The sequence below is a fragment of the Protopterus annectens genome, chromosome 2.part2 (genome assembly GCF_019279795.1).
Source record: "Protopterus annectens isolate FY-2018-M chromosome 2.part2, PAN1.0, whole genome shotgun sequence".
NCBI classification, from domain to species: Eukaryota; Metazoa; Chordata; order Ceratodontiformes; family Protopteridae; genus Protopterus; species Protopterus annectens.
This window is the reverse complement of record NC_056730.1, coordinates 876,760,677-876,785,870: the sequence shown is the minus strand read 5'-3', so window position 1 is coordinate 876,785,870 and position 25,194 is coordinate 876,760,677.

The window sequence follows — 25,194 nt, the reverse complement described above, 5'->3', positions numbered from 1 at the left end:
GAATGCAGCGAGGACATGCAGACTCCACATAGAAGGCACCCCAGCCGAGAATTGAACCAGAGAATCTCCTGCTGTGAGGTGACAGCACTAACCACTACACCACTGCACCATCCACGTTACTGTTACCATAATTTATCACAATCAGACATGTGAGGTGTACACAGTGAGTAGAGTGGCTATAATTCATGTGTGCAGACAATGGTAGATTATAATGAAAGGAGTTCATGTCTTTTTTATGGATATGAATTGGGCAATTTTGTTATTCCTTGTCAGTAAATTTTGTTTCATTTTTTCCTGGAAAAATGTCCAAGGCTACACATTTAAGACACACTCAAATATTGCTTTATTAATAAAATAAATGTAATGTACTCTCTGATTGATAAGTATGCATTAAAAAAACATGTGGTGAATCCAAATGAACACATACATCTATGCATCATCCTAAAAAACAAAAAAATAAAACAAATTTATGTTGGGAAGGTATATTTACTCTACTAGTTGGTTGGTAGGATATCAGGGTGCAGAAATAGATGAATCACATTTAGAAAATAAGAAGCTCTGTCTCTCTTCTGGCACTTATTGACGAGACTCGATGTAGAATATTATGTGCAGTTCTGTAGACATCTAGTCAAGGACATAAAGCATATAAGATTCATGGTATCAGTGTAATGGACACTGCTACAAATGCAGTTATATATTTTTTAACTTACTTACTTATTTATTTATATTTGTTTACCAAGATAGTCTAACCAAGCCAAATACTATTTTTAGGGAAAAGCTCCTCATAGAATATGCATATAAAATATTTCAAGATTCTTAATATACATGGGATTTTTACAATAACATTTATGTTTAAAGTGAGAAACCAATAGTATGTATGTAGTCAGAAAATACATTTGGGCATCTACTTGAGCAAGCACACACCTTTACAAGAGAAAGTGAATATATGAAAGATAAAGAGGGAAACATTTAGTAAATGAGAAAGAAGTAATGTGAAAGGGGGAAGCTAAGCAAGCAATAATGCCCAACAGAGTGTGTGCTACTGTGTAAATAACAGCTGCCCAGGGGTGTTATGAGGCCTGATGCTTATACCTCTCGAAGGAATATAGAGTAAAAGTAACACACACCCTGGAGGTCATTATTGTGCTTAGAGAATGGGCTATCTGTAAAACTGTTGTGTTTTGCTTTCTTACTTTTTTACTACTATATATTTTTATATATTTTTTATGTAAAATACTTCCTCTACCTAATGTTTCAAACTTGCTCTTCTATATGTAAATGATGTTGGCTGAAGTATTTTACATCCAAAATATAACATTTTAAAAAATATCCAGATATTTACTTCAATTTTTGGTCCCTTTCTCCTAAAATGTGTGATTTGTTGCCAGTCATTGGGGATTGAAGGCACTAAATAATGACATACATTTGAGTTTCCAATTTTATTTCCTTCAAAAGAATTCATGCTAACACAAAGCCTGTTATTCAAGCAACTCTGTAATTTTATAAGAACAGTATTTAAAATCTGTCCCTATTTTTGAGCCTTTGACCACCCCCATTTATTTATCCAGATTTCTTGAGCTAAGAGGTCAAGAGGCATGGATGCCTCTTAACTGCTTCTGCTGCCATTGGTCAATCTCTGTCTCTCTCTCTCTCTCTCTCTCTCTCTCTCTCTATCACACATACACACACACACACACACACACACACACACACACACACACACACACACACACACACACACACACATACGCACATGCACATATACACACACAAACACACTTGCCCTTCAAAAAATGCACGCTAACATAAATCCTGTTATTCAAACAACTTTGTAATATGAGCAACATCTGTTCCTATTTTTGAGTTTGTTCCCCCTTTATTTTAGACTTATATTGAGATTTCCTGAGCTAAGAGGTCAAAAGGTATGCAAACCTCTTAACTGCTGCTGTTGCCACGGCTTGATCGCTCTCGCTCTTCACACACACACACACACACACACACACACACACACACACACACACACACCTGCTTTCCCGCTTGTAAGCATGCATGAACAGATGCAGATAGGAACACACACACACACACACACACACACACACACACACACACACACACACACACACACACACTTTTCTTTCTTTTTTATGTCTTTTTTATTTTTACACTCAATAAACAGCAAAACCACTGCTTAGTGACTAAAATAATAGCTTGATCACTCTGACTTTCACTTTTATGCAAGCATACACTCACACACAGACAAATATACACATATACACACATGCGTGTGCACACATGCAGGAGTGAAAGCTTTCCTATTTTTTTTTTCTTTTTTTGAATTTTTTTTTTTTAATTTTACATTTGCTAAACTTCAAAAGTGTTTCTTAGTGAGCATAAAATAATGGCAGTCATTAGCTTCCTAACTGTCCAAGCTTCACAGCACGGTAAAATGCTGCCACGAAGTGGTAGACTCGTTTTTCATTGGGCATTACCTATAGTTTAACACCCTGCTGGAGTATGTTCATTCTCTAGTCAGTGTACAGATGTACAGATCGCCCATCCCCTAAAGGGAAATATTAGGTATGTTAGGGAGTGAATGATAGAGAAGGGAGAGAAGGAGCAGTAGGTTCATTGGTTAATATGAGTTTGAGGAATAAAGCAGGATATGTATAGTGAGGGTTAATGTGGGAAAGCTAGCGGTGAGAATAGTAAATGTGGGAGCATTTTTTAGAGTGATGTAGATTATGAAGCAGAGCATTATTGTGGAAACATTTAAGAGTGAGAAAGTATCTGCCTGAAGTATGATGGTGAAGAGTTCTATATTATAGAAGCATAGCTAGTTTGGAGACATTAGTATAGTAGAGCGTATGTCAGGTTTTGTGAAATAAACAGTGGAAAATGTCATTCACACAGCATATTTGAAGGTGCTGTTATTTGTAAACAATGTGCAACAATATGCATATGATTTAGCCCTCTGCACCACCCCTTACTGAATATAATCAAGTCTGAAATTGTTACAACTTGGGGAAAGACGATTTCCCATGCAGAATGTCCCCCATACTACAGGTCAGTTTTGAATAGTGTGTATTTATTCACTTGCCTTTCAATTGACTATCCTTGTCCACTTGTCTGTCAGTGTGGTTTTCTGCACCTAACAGAATAAACGCATTTCATTAGACTGAATAAAAGTGGTGTTGGGTATGCCCTGTATGAATTTAGCATAGGTAGGCTTCAGTCAAAAACTCCACAAAATTGGAACATGGAAATGGAACGTGATCTTTACTACCATAATAGTATAAGCAACATCTAAAACGTTACCCTATTAAATATATGAAAAACAAGTGGATGCATTATAAATCTATGTGACTGCCACTCATGTAATACTTCCGAAAATATTTACTCACGTATTACGGCTGTCACTAATTCCTACAGCTTTTCTTAGGACATAGTATAATCAGAAATAGCTAGGCAATTTAAAATGCATGGGACAGACTAAAGCAATTCATATGAGGAATTAAAACAGTAAGCAGCAGCTTGTCTAGAATCTGCAGTGTATCTAGGAAATAGGGAAAAGAAATGATTAGGTGGGCTAGAATATAACCAGGAGGTAGGGAAATGAGATGTCTAGGTGAGTTACAATGCAACCAGGAGATAAGAAAATGAGATGTCTAGGCAAGCTACTGACTCTTTTCCATATTTATACACTTGCTCACCATAATGATTTAGTTTTAATTTGCTTGCATCTACTCACAGAACTAACATTACATAGAATGTCTGTGCCAATGACTTTGTTTATTACAGCTACATATGTATATAGGTGTGTCTGTGTGCATGTGTGTGTGTGTGTGTGTGTGTGTGTATATATATCTATAAAACACACGTTTTTATGTGTATATAGATATAAATATACGTGTGTATGTGTATTTACATATATATATATATATATATATATATATATATATATATATATATATATATATATATATATATATATATATATATATATATATAGGTGGTCCACACAGCCTATCTAGACCTTGCCAAGGCCTTTGACACCATCCCCCACTCTGGAATCATAGATAAACTTACTAAGTTGGGCATTAATCCCTATGTCACCCAATGGGTTGCTAAATGGCTTACTGATAGAACCCACACTGTAAAAGTAGCCGACTCCAAATCCAGCTCCAGACAAGTGACAAGTGGAATACCTCAGGGTTCAGTCCTGGGGCCGCTCTTGTTTGGCATCTACTTCTCTGAAGTACAGAGTACAGGTCAACACTAAGGGACTCTGGCTAACAAAGTTTGCAGATGACTGCAAACTGGGAGCCATTATTGAATCCCAAATGATGTGGATACTCTACAAAAGGGCCTTACAGAAACAGATGCTTGGTGCCAGAGCCATGGGCTCAAGCTCAATGCCAAGAAATGTATTGTTATCCCTTTGGGAAAAAACATGTATCCATGAATTACCATATAGGTGGCAGTACACTAAACACAGAAAGTGTGATAAGAGACTTAGGGACACAGGTGGACAGTGGTCTCACCTTCGATAACCACATTGCCACAACAGTCAGGAAATCCTTCTATGTGGCACACCTCATCACGAAGGGCTTTTCATCCAGAAAAAAGGAGGTCATTGTCCCACTGTACTCATCCCTCATTAGACCCATTATAGAATACAACACCCCATTTGGTATGTACCTCTCAAGACATCTGCAACAACTGGAAAGGCCTCAGAAATACCTCACTAAAAGAATCATAGGCCTAAAGCAGATGCCCTACGCTGACCGCCTTAAAAAACTCCAGCTATACTCTGTCGCATATCGTCTACTCAGAGGCGATCTCTGCTTAACATACAAGGCCATGTCAAACCCAGAGCTGTTGGACATGCTACACTTAAAGAAATCCCAATCCCTCAGAGCCACACGCTCCAGGGATCTAAACCTTGTCATCACAATAAACAAAACATGCTGGAGGGATAGGTTCCTGACCCAGAGACTCCCCAGACTCTGGAATAGATTGCCCATACATGTCAAGCAGAGTGCCTCTTTGGACCTCTTCAAGAGGAACCTTGACGATTGGATGGGAGAAAGGAAATTCACCCCAGGGATCACGTCAGTCGCCCTGCTAGACAGGGGTCCAGGAAAGTAAATAATGTGGGAAGAAATAGCCAGGGAATTGTTATGGCTAGGCTTGTATAGGCCCTAGGGCTGATAGCCTAGTACCAACCTATGAACCTATATATATATATATATATATATATATATATATATATATATATATATATATATATATAAGATCATAGGAGATTACTAGGCTATCAACCTGGAGGTCATTTTAAGCCTAGCCATTTCATCCTAATGTAATAGAAATGCTAGTCAATAGCCAAGATTGCATTTAATGATGACTACCCATGTCCAGGAGGGCTGTGGGCTCTATCCATGGTAAGAATGTATGGTGCCCCATCCACTCATCCAGGTTCCTCTTGAACAGTGTCATAGAGTTGCTTTATTTCACATGAATTGGTAGCCTGTTCCAAAGACAAGGCAGTCGCTGGGAGACATATCTGTCCCTCCAACATGTCCTATTTATGTCAAAGTCCATATTTAGGTCCCTGGAATGGGTAGCCCAATATGCAGCAAGTTCATTAGGTTTGGGTCTTGGATTGCTCTGTAGGCCAGACATAAGTCTCTCCTAAAACATCTATACCATACGGAGTATAGTGACAGGGACTTTAGTCGGTCTGTTTAAGGCACGTGCTGGAGCCCGTTGATCTTCTTTGTTAGAAACCTCTGAGGTCTCTCTAATTGCTGTAGGTGCTTAGTATAGTACATGCCAGATGGGACGTTATACTCAATTATGGACGAGATAAGTGCCGAGTATAAGGGTTTCTAATTTCTTTTGCTCTCGATGCAATGCCTTTACTAATCAAGTGTGCCACATAGAAGGCTTTCCTTACTACAGTAGACATGTGACGGTTGAAGTTAAGGTCGCAGTCAACATGAGATCCAAGGTCCCTTACAACTTCATGGGTACTTATGGTATTGTTGTCGATTTGATAGTGTGAGGGGACATTGTTTGTGCCGAAGGGAATGATGATGTATTTCTTTGCATTCAGTTTCAGACCGTGATTAATAGACCAGTTGTTGGTTTGCATGAGACCCTCCTGGAGTATACTGACATCATTTGGGGATTCAGTGATTGCACTTAGTTTGCAGTCGTCTGCAAACTTGGTCAGCTGCAACCCCTTAATTTTGACCAGAACTTGTAAGAAGTATATACCAAACAGTAGAGGGCCCAGCACTGACCTCTATGGCATCCCACTGGAAATAGGTCTGCTGGTTAATGTGGAGTCACTCACTTTGATAGTGTGTGTGCCCAGTTTGTGAGTTAGTTGCAACCCATCTTAGAATGAAGGGTTTATATTCAGTTTGCTATGTTTATCAGCAATATCTGAATGTGAGATTGTGTTGAAAGCCTTTGCTAGGTCGAGGTATGCTATGTGCACAGATCTGTCCTCGTCAATGGCCTTGAAGGGTTTATATTCAGTTTTCTATGTTTATCAGCAATATCTGAATGTGAGATTGTGTTGAAAGCCTTTGCTAGGTCGAGGTATGCTATGTGCACAGATCTGTCCTCGTCAATGGCCTTGGTCACATTTTCAAAGAAATCCACCAGATCTAACAGGAAGGACCTGCCCTTCACAAAGCTGAATTGGGTAGGATCCAGGGTTTGGAGGTCACCTATGTCTTCATTTATTAGGTCCATAATGATACATTCCATGGCCTTACAGATGAAACTGGTCAGGCTTATGAGTCTGTAATTCACCAGATCTGTTGCTAGGCCACTTTTGTGGAGGGGGAATAACTGTTGCTGTTCTCCATTCCGCAGGAGCAAAACCTGTGGTTAGGCTATGATTGAAAAAGGTACTTAATGATGTTGTTAGCCCATGTTTCAGCCTGTTTATAAGGCAGCCTAGGATGTCATCTGGTCCAATAGAGCCTGTGTTTTTTGCCTTGGACAAGGCTTTGAGAACCTGCTCTTCAGATATGGGGGGGGGAGGTTTGTTGTAAGTTAGGAGGGGATTAGGGAGTGAAATTTTCACCAAACCTATCCACTAGCAGGTTTGCTATCTCTGTGGAGTCAGTATGTGTAATACCATTGGCCACTAGTTCCGCACATGCTTAGGTCCTACCCTTTAAGTAACGTACTTAGCTGTGAAAGGCCTTATAGTTATCCTTGGATGTACTTGCTAAGTTTCTCTCAAAGGAGCCCTTAGAGGATTTGACAAGTTGTCTTATTTGTCTGTTGAGACTGAGGAGGGTGCTTTTTCATTGTTGGGGCCTTGTCTTTGTATTCTTGGACAGCAGCTTTTTGTGTTTATTGTAAAGTTTGTTGATGCTAGATGTCCATTATGGCAACTTGTTTTAACTTGGGGCTCTGGCTTTCATTCTTTCTGGTACGGACGAGTTTATACACTTATGGAAGTCATTGTAGAGGGCTTTTGTGTAAGCTTTGGCATAGTTACCACTTCCAGCTTGGGGTGGGGACTGGAATGCATTTACACCTTCACCTAGGAGGGTATAGTTTGCCTTGGTGAAGTTTCTTAGTCCGATTTCACCCTTTGTGAGTTCTGATGTTAGTGCTAGCTTGAAGGTGACTGATTTGTGGTCAGTTTTAACTAATGAGGGTCTGACAGTTGCAGCAGTGTATCGGTTTGACATGTTGATGAGGACCAGATCCAGAATGTTTTTTTCCCTTGTCGGAGTATGGACAATTTGTTCCAGGGCATTTGAATTAACCAAGTCAAGGAACTTTTGCGGTAGTGAGTTAGGGCTAGTGCAGGTTTCCCAGCTGATGGTGGGATAACTGAAATCCCCCATAACCAGTGTGTTTGGCAAAATTTGGATTGTCTCCAGTTTTGTCAAGTAGGCTTCATGGGTGTTGTGAACCATGGACGGGAATCTATAACTGGCTGTGACTTGAATGGGGTCTTTTCCACTGTAACCTGTACTTGGAGTAACTCCATGGAGTTGTCCAGTCTAACTAGATTGAATTTATCTCTAATATAGATTGAAACACCACCTCCTTTGGTTTCACATATTTGTTTTGTGGCCAAAAGGTGTGAGAGGCATTGTAGCCTTGGAAGATTGGGGTACTCTCCGCGGCCTTGAACAGGTTTCTGTGACTGCACAGACATCTACATCTTCTAGTGATAGAAGTGCTTCCAGGGAGTGCAGTCTTTGGTTTAATCTCCTGGCATTTAGTAGCATGACCCTTATTTTGTTCTGATTGGTTAATTTCATGTCTGTAAAGTTGTTTTCAAGACCTTGCCTAAAAAGGGCACCATGAGGAAGGCAAGACCCTTTGCCAGTAGCCGAAAGCTTACAGGTGTCAAGTGCAAACCATCTCTGGCAAATCAGCGAGGTTTATCGAACATGGCTTCCCAGGCTGACAGGAACTGGATCCCCTTTGAATGACACCAAAAACTGAGCCAGCTATTGAAATCAATATTTTTTTCTTTATACTGTGACATCATTCTAGATGAGGGTAGTATGCTGCTCAAGGCTAGGGACATACCTGCCTGGGACACATGCTTAGAGAACTCAACCATGTCTCTTTTCATATAGTCCATAAAGTACGTCTCAGGTCATTCACACCAACATGAACTATGACAGAGTCATAACAGTATTTGCTGCTGAGAGATCTGAGTGCATGGATGATCTGACGAATCCTAGCACCGGACAGACAGCTGACCATGACTTTCTCCTTGTTCAGCCTGGTGAGTGGGACATCTGTATGTCTCACTATTGAGTCTCTAGTGACAAGAAAATTTGTTTCAGTGTTATGCCTTACTGGCTTGGTGAGTGAAACACTGGTGTTGCTATGCATCATGGGTGCTGTGGGGACTGTGTAAGTTGTAGCAGTCGTGTGTTTTGGAGGTCTCTGGTGTTTTGGTAAGTTTTTCAAGAGAACCTCTGCATATGTGGATTTACATGTTTGATGCGTACTATGTGTATCAGTAGTGGTATATGTATGAGTAGTGGTACTATGAACATATGTAGGGGTGGGTGAGTTGACAACTTTCTCTGTGTGATTGTTTTGAGTGAGCAAGAGCATGGATGTTAGATTCTTGATGTAAATACATCTCTCACACTCTGTATTAGAGTGTTATTAGTAGAGGGTTGTCTGTGTAAATGAGGCAATTGCTACACTGCCTCAAGAGACCCAACTCAACAAGGTTGCAGGGAGAAACAAGTGTTGTCCAACTGTCCATAATGATAGGTTAAAGACTGTTGTCACTAGGGGTGGCTATTCAGAATTGATCAAGGAAGAGCTCAGTGGATGAATATTGCTGTCTGAGTTTTAGGGAAAATTTGTTGAATTTGACTGTCTGGCTTTGGCACACAATTGCACAGCAGTGCACGGTGCTGCTCGATGTGCAAACAAGCAGAAACCTGCTCAATGCAGGTCATAAATACCAGAAGCTAAGAACTTGAAAAAAAAACTTTAAACAGATTCAAATGGACCAATGAGTATGATTATTCCAAGCCCTAAACAGGCCCCAATCAGCACAATTCTCTCACAAAGGTGGAGATAAGCCCCTTCCAATCCAAGATGGCCTGGAAAATGTACTCAGAACAAACAAATCACTACAAATAGTTCCAGAAGCAGCGAGCCTGTACCTATACTATGCTGCTACAGTTACTAGCCACCCTAGTTTCAGCTAGAAAACACTAGAGAATGTTTTAAACAGCAGAAAAATAGCAGCGAGACACTAAAAAATGTTTAAAACAATGGAAAATCAGCAAGGAAGCTCCAAAGAATGTTTTAAACCGGTCACAGATTAGTTATTTAACCACTGCTTGGTGGGAAATCCAGAACAAGCAGAAGACATAGCTTAGAAACAGTGAAAAATACCAGTAAATAGTTAAACAATTAAACTAACAAAAAGCTTTGTAAACAGTGAAAACAGCAATAAAATTTGATTTAACAAGCACTGTAAAGCAAACAATTGCGGTGCAACAGTGTAGTTTAGTAAGCATGTGTGCATGTGTGTATGTGTGTGCCTCTATCTCTCTCTCTCTCTCTATATATATATATATATATATATATATATATATGTGTGTGTGTGTGTGTGTGTGTGTGTGTGTGTGTGTGTGTGTGTGTGTGTGTGTGTGTGTATATATATATATATATATATATATATATATATATATACACGCATACACACAGACACACATAAACATACATACTAATATATACATATATATATATATATATATATATATATACACACACACACACACACACACACACACACACACACACACACACACACACACATGTATATATATATATATATATATATATATATATATATATAGATAGATAGATAGATATAGATATGTATCAAATCAGCTTTGTAGAAGTAAATGTGATCAAGGGGTTACCCTTTCACTTTGAGGATATATGGTTGTTGGCACAGTCAATACATAAAGAGAAATTTTCTAATAGGAATGACAATGAATGATTTCTACAGTTAGTTGCATTCCTATGAAAGTAAAGAAACATTAAGCTATTGTTTACCACTGTTATTTGTTTATTCAGTAGGTTTGCAAGTGTTCTGACTGTGTTAAGTATGCTTTGCCATAGCATGAAGTAAATAAATCTTATTTAATAAACATTACCTAACTGATAAATATATTTTGTGTTTCCGGTGAAATATTTACATCCTAACTAATGTTACTTATACTAGTAAACTGCTGTTTTAGCCAACAGGCCAGCATACAAAATATGTTTTCTGAATATTTTGTGTGGCCACTTTCCTTTTGGGTACTCTGCTCTGCCTAAAGAATGAATGGTTTTCTCTTTGTATTTACTTTATTCTGTAAGGCCCTGCTATTTGTTGGCATATCAAACATTTGGAAAAGAATCCACACAACTTGACAAAGAAAGTATTCTGCATCTGACACAGTAATGTTAACTTTCAATGACACATTATTCACTCAAAGTGAACTCTGATTGCATTTTTACAGCTTTGTTGTTGTTCCTCTGTCGCTCGTCCCGCCTAATGAACTCTGGCTAACCTAAGATTTTTGTTTTTTTTTTGGCTTTACGGGGCCTAACGCACAACCTCAAACGCGGAACAACCATTCATGTACATGACACACACACACACACAACTCAAGAATCGAACGGGGCACGCAACTCTAAAAGGAGGGCGACAACGCTACCGCAGCACCACCTACACAACTGAATTTTTGGAATGACAAACATTGTCTATTTGAATTAGAGAGAGAGACTGAGAGAATGCTGACAGAAAGTACAGTTGCGTAAGCAGAACTTACCATAACTGTAGATGTTTGTATGATAACGGTTGCAGTAGCCTTAGCTTTATTGGTTATATCATACCAAGGATACAACAGCTGGCCAGCTTCCAAAGCTTCAGGGCACCATCCAAGTGCCCAAACTGTAAAACATCTCACGCCGAGCTGACTAAAAGACACGTTAGGATGCAAAACTCTTCAGAGCTTTACTGCCAGCAGTGTGAGGGAGGATGATCCCTGACAGGACAATGCTAGAAACAACAAAAAATAAATGTCCACACCCAGGTATAAAAAAAAACATACCAAAAAGAAGGGGGGTCGAGGGAAGGAGCAGCTACCGCAGCAGTGATCATTTGACTATCTAATGTTATGGCAAATTAAGTTTACACAACTGTACTATGTTCATCATATTGATTACTTCAGCAGTAGCCATAGCTATATGGGTATATTATCATAGCCAATTAAATTTGGGAGGTGGAAGAAAAAGAGTCAAGAGCCCCTGGAGAATGGTCCTAGCAAGTCTTGATCTGGACCTACAGAAGGAATCAAGCTTACAGTGCATTGTAAAAGTATGTACAGAGGACCAAGCAGCAGCTTATAGAATACTTCTAGAATCCAATTCTTTACAAAACGCCATGGATGAGGCCAAGGCCCTGGTAGAGTGGGTCTTGACCCTGCTTGGAATCATTTTGTTATGGTGAGTATATCAAAAGTTAATAGCTATAAATAACCATTTGGAAATAGTCTGTTTTGACACAGGTTATCCCTTCTTCTTACCTTCACAGGAAATGAACAAGTGATCTAAAAATCTGAAAGGTTTAGTTGTCAAATATCTGAGTTGTCTGTGGACATCCAAGTCATGGGCTATCCTTTCTCCCTCATTATTAGGTTCAGGAAAGAAAACAGGGAGATGGATAGTTTAGCTTAAAGTAAACTTGGATACTACTTTAGGCATAAAAGAAGCTTGCACCTCAGATACCCTTCTTGCAGAGGTCAGAGCAATCAGTAAAACTGCTTTCTCTGTTAACAACCTCAAGTCAGTCAGATTATCTGGTTCAACTGGAGCAAGTATTAGCTTTTCTAACACAAAATTAATATCTCAAGGAAGGGTCACTGGTTTTCTTGGAGGCTTCTTATGCAAACCCCCTTTCAAGAATATTTTGACATGAGTCTGCATTGAAAGAGGAGGATCCATAGGCAGACGTGCTGAAATGGGCAGTAAGTAAACCTTGACAGAGGAATAAGAAAGGCCATAGGATAGTAACTCACACAAATATTGTAAAACCAGAGAACAAGTATCCGTGAATGGCTGCTGGTTATGTTGTTGGCAGCAACTAGAAAAACTTTTCCATTTGCTAATATATGATTCTCTAGTAGCAGGCCTTCATTAGTACCTGCTGCACATCCTCAGTAAACAGGTGCCTAAAAGGAATTAATACCTCCTACACAAAGGCCTCTTAAATGAAGTACACATAACAAATACCCTCAGCTGCCCCAAATGTACTCTTCCAAAACAGCACTCACATCAACACATACAGCCACATCTCATGTGGCATTGACTTCTAAGCCCATAAGTCAAGCCAACACACAATCCAACAATCTGCTCATTGGAGACTCCATTGTGAGACATGAAGTCCCTCTCAACATGATGAGTAAGGAGCAAGTCACAGTCAGTTGCTTAACCAGGGGAATGGATCTGCCACATTACACATGTACTCAGGTCATTGGACCACAAGTACCATTATAACTCAGTAATAGTCCATGTGGATGTAAATGACCTGAACTGTGCTTCCTTAGACTATATGTGTGCAGAGTTCATTGTTAATGTAGCCACCTATACTCAGTCAGAAGATTCAGCAAACCTACTGTTTGACAAATTCAGCTCCAGCTTTACCCCTCTCTCCCCCTCAACCTCACCTCAGGAAATACCATCAAATATAACTCCCCCTACTATCACTAGGGAGCAGGTCCTCAATGCTCTCTCTAAGGCCAGGAACACTGAGTCAATGGGCCCAGATCATATCCCAGGATGCTTTCTAAATAGCATGATACATGACCTATCAGGCCCTCTGAAATTACTATTTAACTGTAGCCTCCAATCAGGCTTTGTGACTCACTAATGGAGAACAGCAACAGTCATCCCTCTGCACAAAAGGTGGGCTATCTATAGACCATGGAAACTACAGACCCATAAGTCTCAGCTAGTCTCATATGCAAGACCATGGAAAGAATTACAATGGGAATTATCACTAATGACATAGGAAACCTCCATACACTGGATAAATCAATAGATGAGGGCAAAACGGTTTACACTGCCTACCTTGACCTGGCCAAGGCATTTGACACAATACTCCAATCGGTTAGTGTTGACAAACTCAAGAGGTTAGGTATAAACCCTAGCTGGCTCACAGACAGGACCCAGGAAGTTAGAATTGGGTAGTCCACCTTTAGAAAGTGGCCATTCACAAGTGGAGTCTCTCAGGGATCAGTCCTGAGATTGCTTCTTTTTGGCATTTACTTCTCTGAAGTCAAGGCCAATGTCAATGGCTTCTGGCTGACTAAATTTGCAGATGACTGCAAACTAGGAGCAGTCATTGAATCCTCCACCAACACAAATGTTCTCCAGGAAGGGCTGACACAGACAAATAACTGGTATCAGAGCCATGGATTTAAACTAAATGCCAAGAAACACATAATAGTTTCCTTAAGGACGTCATCCACCCATGATAACTATCATACAGACAAAACACTCCTAAGAGGTGACCCAGTATTCAGGAACTCAGGGAAACACATAGACAGCAATCTAGCCTTTGACCATCACTTGTCTATAGTAGTGAGGAAATCATTCTATGCTGTGCAACTTATAAACAAAGGTATGGCATCTAGGTCTAAGAAGGTCATTGTTCCACTGTGTTCATTTATCACACCTATCACAGAGTACAATGCCCCTTTGGCATCCACAGAGGTTCCTTACTAAAAGAATACACAGTGTAAGTAACATGTCTTATGCAGACCGCCTCAAGGCCCTATCCCTGTATTTTGTCTCTTAAAGGCTGTTGAGGAGAAATCTATCCCTGGCATACAAGGTATAGTCAGACCTCATCCTGATGGACCTCCTGCAGAACTGCAAAACAAAAAGCACCAGAATTACCCATTCTAAAGGCCTGCTGGAGACACAGTTATGTATTCCAGAGAGACTACACCGTCTGTGTAACATGCTCCCCATTCATGTGAAGCAGAGTGCCTCCCTAACTCAATTCAAGTGTAACTTTGACATTTGGATGGGGAACAGGAAATTCATCCCTGCTTTGGCACCTATGTTTTTAATGGACACAAGCAGCCTGTAAATGGTTCATCTCTCAGGCTGCTGCTTGTAAATGTTTCATCTCCCAAGTCCCTGCTTATACTTATCAAGGGTAAAAGACGTTGTCAGAGATTTGGGACACATGACTAAGCTTAAAAAGGGTCCTGTGGTCATTAACCTAGTACACACCTATGAAGCTATGACCCTATCATCCATGCAGTCCATTGAAGATGATTGATGTTGGAGTGTATTAAACACCCCTGTTCTTGTTTGAGTAGATCTACTCTGCGAGGAAGACTGTGGTAATTGCCCCTGGCCATTTCCTAAGGAAGGGAGAACCACAGTTCGCTGGACTAGAAGGAAATCACCAGAATAATCTTGGGGGTTTACTTCTGAATCTTCAGAAGTAGTCTGGATATTAGTGGAAAGGGTGGAAAAGAATACAGCAACATTCCTGTCCAAGGAAAAGAAAAGGTATCTATCTTCCAGGCTTTCTTGCATGGAGTCCTGGAACACAATTTTGCCAGTTGATTGTTCAGAAAGGAGGCAAAGATGTCTACTTGAGGAACTTATCACAGATGGATCAAATCTTGGTGTGAGAGTCTGCCCTGGTCCTGCGCAGCTTGTCTGCCATACAGTTTTGCTCTGATGGAATGTAGGATCCCTTTAGAGTGAGACTTTGCTGTGAAGCTATATCCCAGGTTAACATGGCTAGTCTGCAAAAGAGGTACAACCTGGTTCCCCCTTGCTTGTTCATGTATCAAATAAGCATGGTATTGTCTGTAAACACTTGAAGAGGTCCCAAGGACCAAAGATGGTTCAGAGAGTTGAGTGCCTTGATCAGGGCAAGTAACTCCTTGATATTTATGTGCTTGCTTCTGTCCTTGGTGTCCCACACCCCTGCACTTTTATCCTTCATGAAACTGCTCCCAAATAAAATCTAAAGCACCTGTGGTGACTGACTGCATTGCAGCAGGGAGGAAGAAGGGGAGATCTGGATTTAAGAATATATGTTGTCTCCACCAAAAAAATTATCTTCTGACAAACCCCAGCACTGGGATTTGAAAAGATAAAGGATGTTGACGCTGGGGCCAAACAGATTTCAGATATCACTGTATCTTTCTCATGTGGAGTCTTGCCACGGGTATCATGAGAATCATAGATGCCTTGAGACCCAAAATCTTAAAGTATTCGCTCACAGTGACCACAGTCTAGGTGGAAAACCTTAGATCTAAATAAATACCTATTTTTCCTGTAGAAGAAAAGATCTTTGAACTGAAATGTCTAGTTGACATCCCAAGAACACAATCTTGTTGAGGGAGTCAAGAAAGACTTTTGAATGTTCTCTTGGAATACTAGTTTGTGTAAGAGATCTCTCACCAGAAAAAGATTCCTGACACTTTGAAAAAGTCTCAGCTAAGATAAGCAAGTCATCTAAATAAGGAAAAATGTGAATACCTTGTAGCCTGCAATGAGCTATAACTGGAGCTAGACACATTGTGAACATTCTTGCTGCGGTAGGTATTCAAAACCCATTTGTCTGAAACAATCTGTAGCCAAAGATAAAAATGGAAATTCAGACTTTCTGTAAAAAAAAGGGGGCCAGGGTGGTAGGGATCCAAGGTCTTTTGAAAAGTGATTCAGACCTGTTGAACTGTCCTTAGTTATGGGAGGTTCAAGACCTTCTTTTGGAAACCCTTGCCATTCCTTATAAACATCTGTTTACATAAATTTTGTTGAGACTTTTTTTTTTGCCAAAACTGGATGAGGAAATAAAAAATCCCTTAGACAATTTGAAAAAAATCTTAGAGATCCCCTTGATCAGCTTGCCCCTTTCATTGCACTTTTTGATGACCTCTGCAAGCACAGGGGCAAAACACTAAACCTCTATCCATGGGAAAATTCAAAATCTCATTTTAACATAATCTGGGAGGTTCGGAAAAATGCAGACATGCAAACCTCCTCAGAACAGTTCCAGTGGCCATAGCCCTGGAAGAAGTGTCAACATAGTCATACAATCACACTGCAAACAAAGAGTAGTGACCTGTGCAACAGAAGAAACTAAGTTATTTAAAGCAGATTTTTACTCTCAAGAAAAAAAAAACTGCAAATAAAACATTTCTCATACTTTCACAATTTTCCAGAACAAACTTTAATATATGATCCTGACAATTCAAAATTCTGGAAATCAAGGTTGTAAAAGTATGCACTTTTTTCCTGTACCTATTAATAATTTTTCCCATCCTTATCAGAAAGAGTAGGACTGGAATTAACTAGGTGCTTTGCAGCAGTGGGATCAGCTAAAGCTATAGCTTCAGGATCAGGTTTGGGAACAGTATATAAAAAATTTAAAAGAGTGAGGAACTTTGTACATTCAATCTGCCTTCTTAGAGGAAGCTGGCTATCAGCAAAATTGCAGGCAGTAACACACACATCCTGTACACCTGACAGAACAAGAAGAATAAGTATAGGATCTATAAAATCCTTCTGTAACAACTTATAGTATTTTCTGAAGGACTGAAAAAACCTCAGTGTTCTCCAACTAAAAACACTGGCGCATTCTAGTGAGAAAGAGAAAACCCACAGGGAAAATCAGAAACAGGGCTCTCCTCTGAGTCGGAATCAGAAGTCTGAGGAAAAGAACATGCATCCATCCCTGTATCTTAATGTTCGGATTCAGAATCTTGAAACTCTTCAGGAAAAGCGGAATCCTTCTTTCTTTTCCCAGAAACTACTTTACAAGAAGGATAAATAGTCAATTAAATCCTGAGCCAGACCCATTTGAGGAGGAGTAGAAACATTTCTGGTTTTCTGTTTGTTTTGACAGGATAAATGTGGCCAACTGTGTAGAGCAGTTGCTTTTCCAGGGATGGGCACAGCATTCCGACACAAAAGGAAAACTTTCCCTGTCTCCCAGAACCAACAATAGTGTCTCTCCCTTGCATACTGAGGGAACCCCAACAACCACAGGGGACATGGATAACCTCTGGTCCATAGTGATTGTACGTGCTACACCAGAGGGATCTGAGGTAAAAAATGAGTGCTCCTTTTAAAAATATGTTACAGTATCAAGACAGTCTGTTAAAACAAAACACTCCTAAATTTAAAATAACTTTCCCAAAGAGGAAAGTAATAAAACATAAATTAAATTAAGAATTTAAAATTTTTTCCCCCAAAGAGAACTTATCTGCCCAGCAAAGGAAAGCACAAGCTGGCCATTGACCATCGAAAGCCTCAGAGGAGCATACTCTTTGGCAGCAGTAAAGCTCTGAAAGGCTTTGGACCCATACTTGTCTTTTGGCCAGTTCAACTTGAGCTGCTTGACAGTTTGGACACATGGAAGATGCCCTGAAGCTTTGGAAGCTGGCCACCTGTTATATCTTTGGCAGAATATAACCCATATAGCTAAAGCTACTGCAGCAGTGATCAGTATGATGAACATTTGCATTTGATCGGTTGGGGACATGCTGAGAGAACTGTATATTGTTAATAAATTCTGTCACATGATTGTTTTCTTACTTACCTGTTATAAGACTTCAAGGATCTAAGCTCAAGACTTGCAAGACTTTTGATAATAGTTAAGGTTCATAAGTTATATACATTAAATATGTACATGCAAGGAAATAGACCATCAAGAAGCCTGGAGGTTACTGGTCCAGACAGATGTTTTACTTTTCAAAACTATCTGTTGATATCTGACCAATAATTTCCTGTGTTACCATTCAATTTGATTTGTTTATATTATTTATTTGTTAACCAGGTAAACGCACTAGAATTTTTTTTTTTAATTTTCAAGTGTGATCCAGAAACATTGTTTATCACTATGGAAAATTTATTCCTCAACCTGGATAGGCCACTGCCATTTTAGCACTTTATTATGTATTATTAACATTACTAGTGTGTATTTTCAGAAAACTGTGTAGGGTCTGTGAAAGTGTTAAGGATCAGACATATGCTTCAATATACAACTCCTGCAATCTGCTTTAAAGTTAAACATCCTAACTGCCGAATTTCTATCCTGTCTATCTGACATGCATCTGTAGAAACTGTGCATCACTGCTGACTGCATCAGTGAAACCAATGTATTGACACATTTCTGAACCTGGGATCAAAAGTAACACCTTGGGTGAAGCAGCGATTTTTTCCTGTATGTTTTAGCATATAATCTACTCTGATATCACACAACCGTGCAGTAAATTAAAATGTTTCTAAATCTGAATCCATTCAATAGAATAGGCTCAGCAGTTAAACAGGTCTCACAGCATAGTACTGTGAACACAGTCAGAAACTAAAATATTGCCTATAGGTTTGTCTAATTCTGTGATTATTGCCTCTTGCGCTTAGATTTTCCTATTTTTAATTATTTGCTTGTACTATACATCATGTTAGAATATGTTTTGTATCACTGCTGGCTGAAACAGTGAAACTCAACTCATTGCAGCCATTCCAACAAATGAGATCAAAAGTAACAACTTGGATGAGGTAAGCTACCCCAGATACCCTCATGTTGAGGGCCTTTGTCCCCTGCAGTCCTTAACTATTATAATTTACTCTTTGTCAATAACAGCCTTGGGGTACGTTAGAAGATTTCTGCAACTGAACCCATGTAATAGAACAAGCTCAATGGATCAGCTCATGTTGTGCAGTGCAGCGTCCACAAACAAAAAATGGATTTATTTTATTTGCTACAAGAATGTTGTTGATATCTTGATCTTGAATATTAAAATTTAATGTATGTTTTCAATTTTATTCAACCAAGAAATATATTAATCAAAAAACCTAGAATGTTGTCTATAGACCAAAATGAATTTCAGTAGATATACTTTATTCATGAAGTTCTGATAAATAATTTTGTAACTCATTACTGTAACAACATATTTAGACACTACAATGGAGAAAAGCAATTTCAATTAACACAATACCTGCAAATGAGTTTTGAGGAACTTAACTTTAAACAGGGATTGAATTTGAATATTTTAATTGCATTTTCTGTTGCCTCTTTGTTATTTATGCACATAAACACCTCATAATAATGTTGTTAATTCAGGGGGAATACCAGTGGTTGACCATCAAATTAAACCACTAGATATGAATATGTTCACAGATATGCAGTCCAGGAAACCACTGTGGAGCCTACCACAGTTATCCTAGACCACAGCTTGCTTAAGTGACTTGCTCAGAGTCACATAGTAGGGAAACTAAGAGTGAAGGAATCATATCTTGGACCACATGAAGCAGTTCATTTATATCTCCTAGCCTTTACCTTCTGTGGTAAGTGCCAGGTACCTGAAAGCAAGTGCTAGAGTGACATTCATGCTGTCACCTAAGATCCCTAACTAAGACACTTTATTATACAGTGAAGCCCTAGCAGTCATTTGTTATTATTTACAGCGCAGTGCACTCTCATATACTAGAACACTCACAATTATTTAACACAGGAAGTCGAGATGCTTATTTATATGAATGGAACCTGCTGCTCTTCAGATCTCTCCTTCACTGAGACTGTGGGGATACACTGGCATATGTACACTGTATTCTCATACTGGTCTACTTGATTTTTTTATTGACTAATGTTGTACTACATCAAGTACATACAGGAAACTGTATAACTGCATTCCAAAATATAGGGGAAGCAGGGAATTGTTATGAATGCCATATCTTTATACTGTTAATAGAATCTTGTCATACATTATATAATAAAAAAATTGCTATTGTTAAGTGTAGCTATGTTTGTCTCAAGAGCATAGCTTCAGAGGTAAAAATGGAAGCAGAGCAACTCCAAAACAAGTTAATTGGAATGGTAAACATTTGTTTATTTTTTAATAATCTTAGCTGGTACTCTTCTGATATAGTTTTCTTTTGTCATCCTTTCATTTTTATTATGTAAGTGCTCAATAGTTCAAATGAAGGCGCTGGAGCTTTTAGTCTACTTTCTAGACTGAATTTCACATGCTCAGTTTTTTTTTTTAGCTGGATTTAAATGTGCGCATACAGGCTTGACTTGGCATTTGCTCAAACTTCCTTTGCTCACTTCTTTATAGACCGTGGGTTACATAATTACTTATTAGTGGGTTTTGGGTGGTCCAAGGTTACTGAACCCTGAAGAAAGAGTGAGACAGGTTTTAGTTATACTCCCAGTCAGTGATTTCTCTTGCTACAAGATACATAGTCCCTGGATTGAGAATAAGAGATTTTTAAACATGTTTTGGGGGCTTGCCCCTCCAAAAAGTTTTTTTGTAACAACTCCTCATAAATCAAGCAGCCTGGCTTCATGCTTTCCAAGAATGTCACGAAAACCACAACAAAAAAATAAACAAAAAATACAAAAGAAAACAAAAAGAAAAAAAAAATAAAAAAAAAAACCAAAACTAAAAACAAAAACAAAAAAAATAAACACAAAAAAAAACAAAAAAAAAATCAGTACTTACACCAAAATTAAACAACAAACAAATTTTTTTAAAAATTAAATTCAATAAAACAAAAATAATTTTAAAAACAACATTTTTCTTAAAAATAAAATATTAAATTCAATCAATTAATTCAAAAATTAAAAAAAAACAATAAAAATTTTGTGTATTTTGAGAGTGGGTAAATTCAATATTCAGCAAAATTCACATATATTTTCCATGGCCTCTGTCATTGGGATAAGATATTCATCTCCCTTTCTTAAACAATCATTTTTGTCCCACCTATACCTAATATTCAATTTATTAAATATTCCTGAATGAATCAATAGATGTCTGTCATGATAACCAATCCTAATGGAACCTAAATTATGCCTCAATGTGGTAATTAATGTTAAATGTTGCAAACACCCAAAATTTGATTTTATGTTGTTGTAATACCTATTATAATAATATCCCAATTGTGCCCATATGCACCTCTTAACATAATGTATAATAGTGTTCCATAACATGTAAGCCTCTCCCTGTGCAAACTCTTCCCCTAAACTGTGCTTTCATCCTGTAAATAACTATTTTCCTATTCACAGGCACATGGCATTCACACTGGGCCCTAGGTACTGCCTCTACTCACATGTGACCCACATTATTACCCTATCTCTATAAAAGTCTTCTTCAATCATATGTTATATCTCAACAATGGGACTTACCTCTTATGACTCCTCCTTATTTATTCCCTCACCTTGTTACTACTACTATCACTATGTCATGTTCCTTCTCAATTCCATCCCTTATGTCATATACATATATCATTCCATGTCCATGTTCCTATCATTGTTCTTTCTCTCTCTTCTTCATCATCATATTCTTATAGCCATTCTCTTTATTTCTTCATCATTCTATCCTATTTACTTATCTTTTCTTGCTCCTTATTCCTTATATTGTATTCCTCTGCTTCTTTCCTATTCCTCCTATCTCCTCCAGCTGCTTTACTATCTCTCAAATCTATATCCTATATATCAAATCACACCAAATCATTCATATATCCTCCCTCCCCACCTCCTAGGATAGATATTTATAAAAGAGGATCCCTACTATTCTAAAAAAGTGAACCTCTAAAAATCTTGAACAAAGGATCAACTCTAAAAAAAGAATCTAAGGAACTCTTCAGTCAATCTTTTTCTGGTAAACTTCCAAAAACCTTCTCTTTATTAAAATAAAAAAGAAGGAAAAAAAGGACACAAAATTTATATCAGATCCAGGAAAACTCAAGATGTCGCAAAAATCTTCAAAAAGGTCAGCCTCCATAACCCTATGTCTTGATAATAAAAGATGTCAGTTGTTATTTATATTTTCCCCATGTGAACTAAATTACCAAAAGATTATTTAAAACCCTAATGTTGTCATTCCAGTATAGCTAAAACTAAAAGAGAATTAGATTAGCATTCTCTGCCATTGCTCCATTGCTCTTGCTCCCATTTTCTCAATGAATTTTCTTCCAACATTCTCTAACTACTAGAACCTTAACTCACATCACCTGCTTCTCCCATGTCCTTTTCTCTAAACCCATCCCCTCATACTCATTACCCTCCACTTACATCACTACATACTTCTTCATCACTGTGAACAAACTACTTACAACATCTATCCCTACTAATCTAATCCTTATTCATCACCTTCCTATTCTTCTCATCCCAAATCTTTCAAAAACATTATCCATGAGATCATCAACATAATCCAGACATACATTCCCAGGCAGAAGTGTGCACACTATGTATATCTCAGTGACACACTGGACCAACACTGTAACTCAATGTGTGAGTCTTATCAGTGACTTGTGTACTTTTGGAACATCCTTGAAAAACTGAATGAAAAAATCTTTCTACAAAAAAAATCTTTTTAGGTCCCTGCAATGTACAATGTTACAATATCCTTTGTTTATACACATACATACCTCTTCTCTTCTGAACTAAATAACTCTAACTGATTCATGATTCTATAAATTCATCAACAGTTCTACCCTTCTTCATGTTTCCTCCCTTCCCTCCCTGTCTCTCCTTTCTCCTCCATCTCCCATCCTTATTCACTCTTTTTCTTCGTCTTTTTATTTTTTTTTTTTCTTTCTTTTTCATTAGTAATTTAAATTTTAAATTTTAAAATAAGTTTAAATATTTTCTTAACACATTTGTCAGAAAAATTTGTTGATAAATAAAATAAATATGCTATAAATTGGTGAATATAGCTAATTGGTGTATTCCCCATTGAACCCTGTATCCAACCATATATCTTATTCAACATTACTATACAAACAATTTTTATACAATACAAACTATACAAATCTATTCACAAGGTATATAACTTATACAAATGTATATATTTATTGGTGACATATATTTTGGTGGCATTTAAATATATATTTGATAAATTAAACTATATACCATGAATGGTGGCCAAGTGAGGTGGATGGTTGTACACCTCACGGTGTTAGCATTGCCACTGTTCTCTGCTGGGCTCTTGTCTGTGGTTGGTGGGTCCTCTGTCTGTTGGGTTTCTGTCCTCCGGTGCTGGTGCTTCTGCCCTCCATGCCCTGGTTTGCCCCAGGTGGATGGGACTGTGTGTTGGTGCTTGGTGTGGTGTGTGTGTGTGTTGCTTGTGTGTGGTTGGGTTGCTGGGTTGGGCAACTGGTACACCGGCACTCCGCTGCCTGGCAATGTGTGGAAGAACAAGTGGAAAGCTTGACTCGACCTGGAAAAAAAAAAAGAAGAGAAGAGAAGAAGAGAAGAAGAAGAAAGAATAAGAACATGAGAGAAAAACAAAATGAACAAGTCAATTCAAAGTCCGAGTGTTCATCTTCCTCCTCTCTTCTCATTCTTGACTTCCTTCAACCTTTCTCCTTTTTGACATTCATGGCAGCATACCCCAAAAAATAATCCTGTCCTGGACTGACGGATTCTGCCTATGCCCCATGCAGATTCAAAATTCTCACAGATTCTTACCCTCTTGCAGAAGTACTCTTCAAGAAGATGATTCAAAGATTCCTTCCTTTCATCACCCTCACTAACTTCACTTCAGTGTCCAATGATCCTTCCCAATCCTCCTAAATCAATGACCCTCTTTGCGTGAAATCAAAAATCACAATCACATTCAAAGTTTTCAGTTTGTACAGATTGGGATTTTCCATTTTTCTCAATCAATTTTCCATTTCCCATATTAACGGATCCGGGATTCCCCACAATGTTGTTCCACTATGCTGCTTGTCTCTATATGTTCTATACAATCACACATCAACCGCTCCCTCTCTGCATTCATAGGTCTCCCTCTGGGTCCCTGGACCTATGTATTATTATGTATTATTAGGGTATTTTCTATTCACACCAGCTATTGCCCGAATAAAAAAACTGAAAATCTTCATTTTTTTAATTTTTTTCAAGTTCTCAATTTATCATCATTATATATCCAGAAGAATCTGGTATTATGATGTATCGGGAAATCTTATGATCAAGTTCAAATTGTCCTTCTGCTTTGCAAACCTGCATTCATACCCTCACTGCAACTGCAACTTCAAGAAAAAAAAAAAAACAACAATTCCATGTATGTATTGATTTTTATTTTTATTATATTAATTAATAAATAACTCTCTGAATTTTGTCCTTGTGTTGTGGCACGCACATGACACGCTGCGGGACAATACCATATACCATAGTCAGACCCAAATGGTAGGCTTGCCATTTGCCATTGTAGTCGTTGTGGCCTTAAATTTAAAATTAAAGGTCCAAAAAAAAAAAGTTTTGTTTCGCATTAGCGGTTTTTTTCAGTTCATTTCATTTCATCAAAAAAAAACAAAAAAAGAGTTAAGCAGAGGATTCTGTTGCGTTGTCAATTTATCTGTACACCAAATATCCATAGCCAAACCACGACTGCCTGTTGCTGACATTCCAAGAATGTGTGTATTCAAAACATAATATATGACTTCACATGTTTTAATTTCTCCAAGTTTTTGGTTTTCTAATACAGTGACTGGAATGCACCCTGTGCCCAGTAATGACCTTCTGCAATTCATATGGAGTTACATGTATTGGTAACATATCTAAGTACGATTGTAAATTCTTTTTTATAGACTTGTTGCTCCTACTGCTATTGGAACTGTCTAGTATCCTTCTTC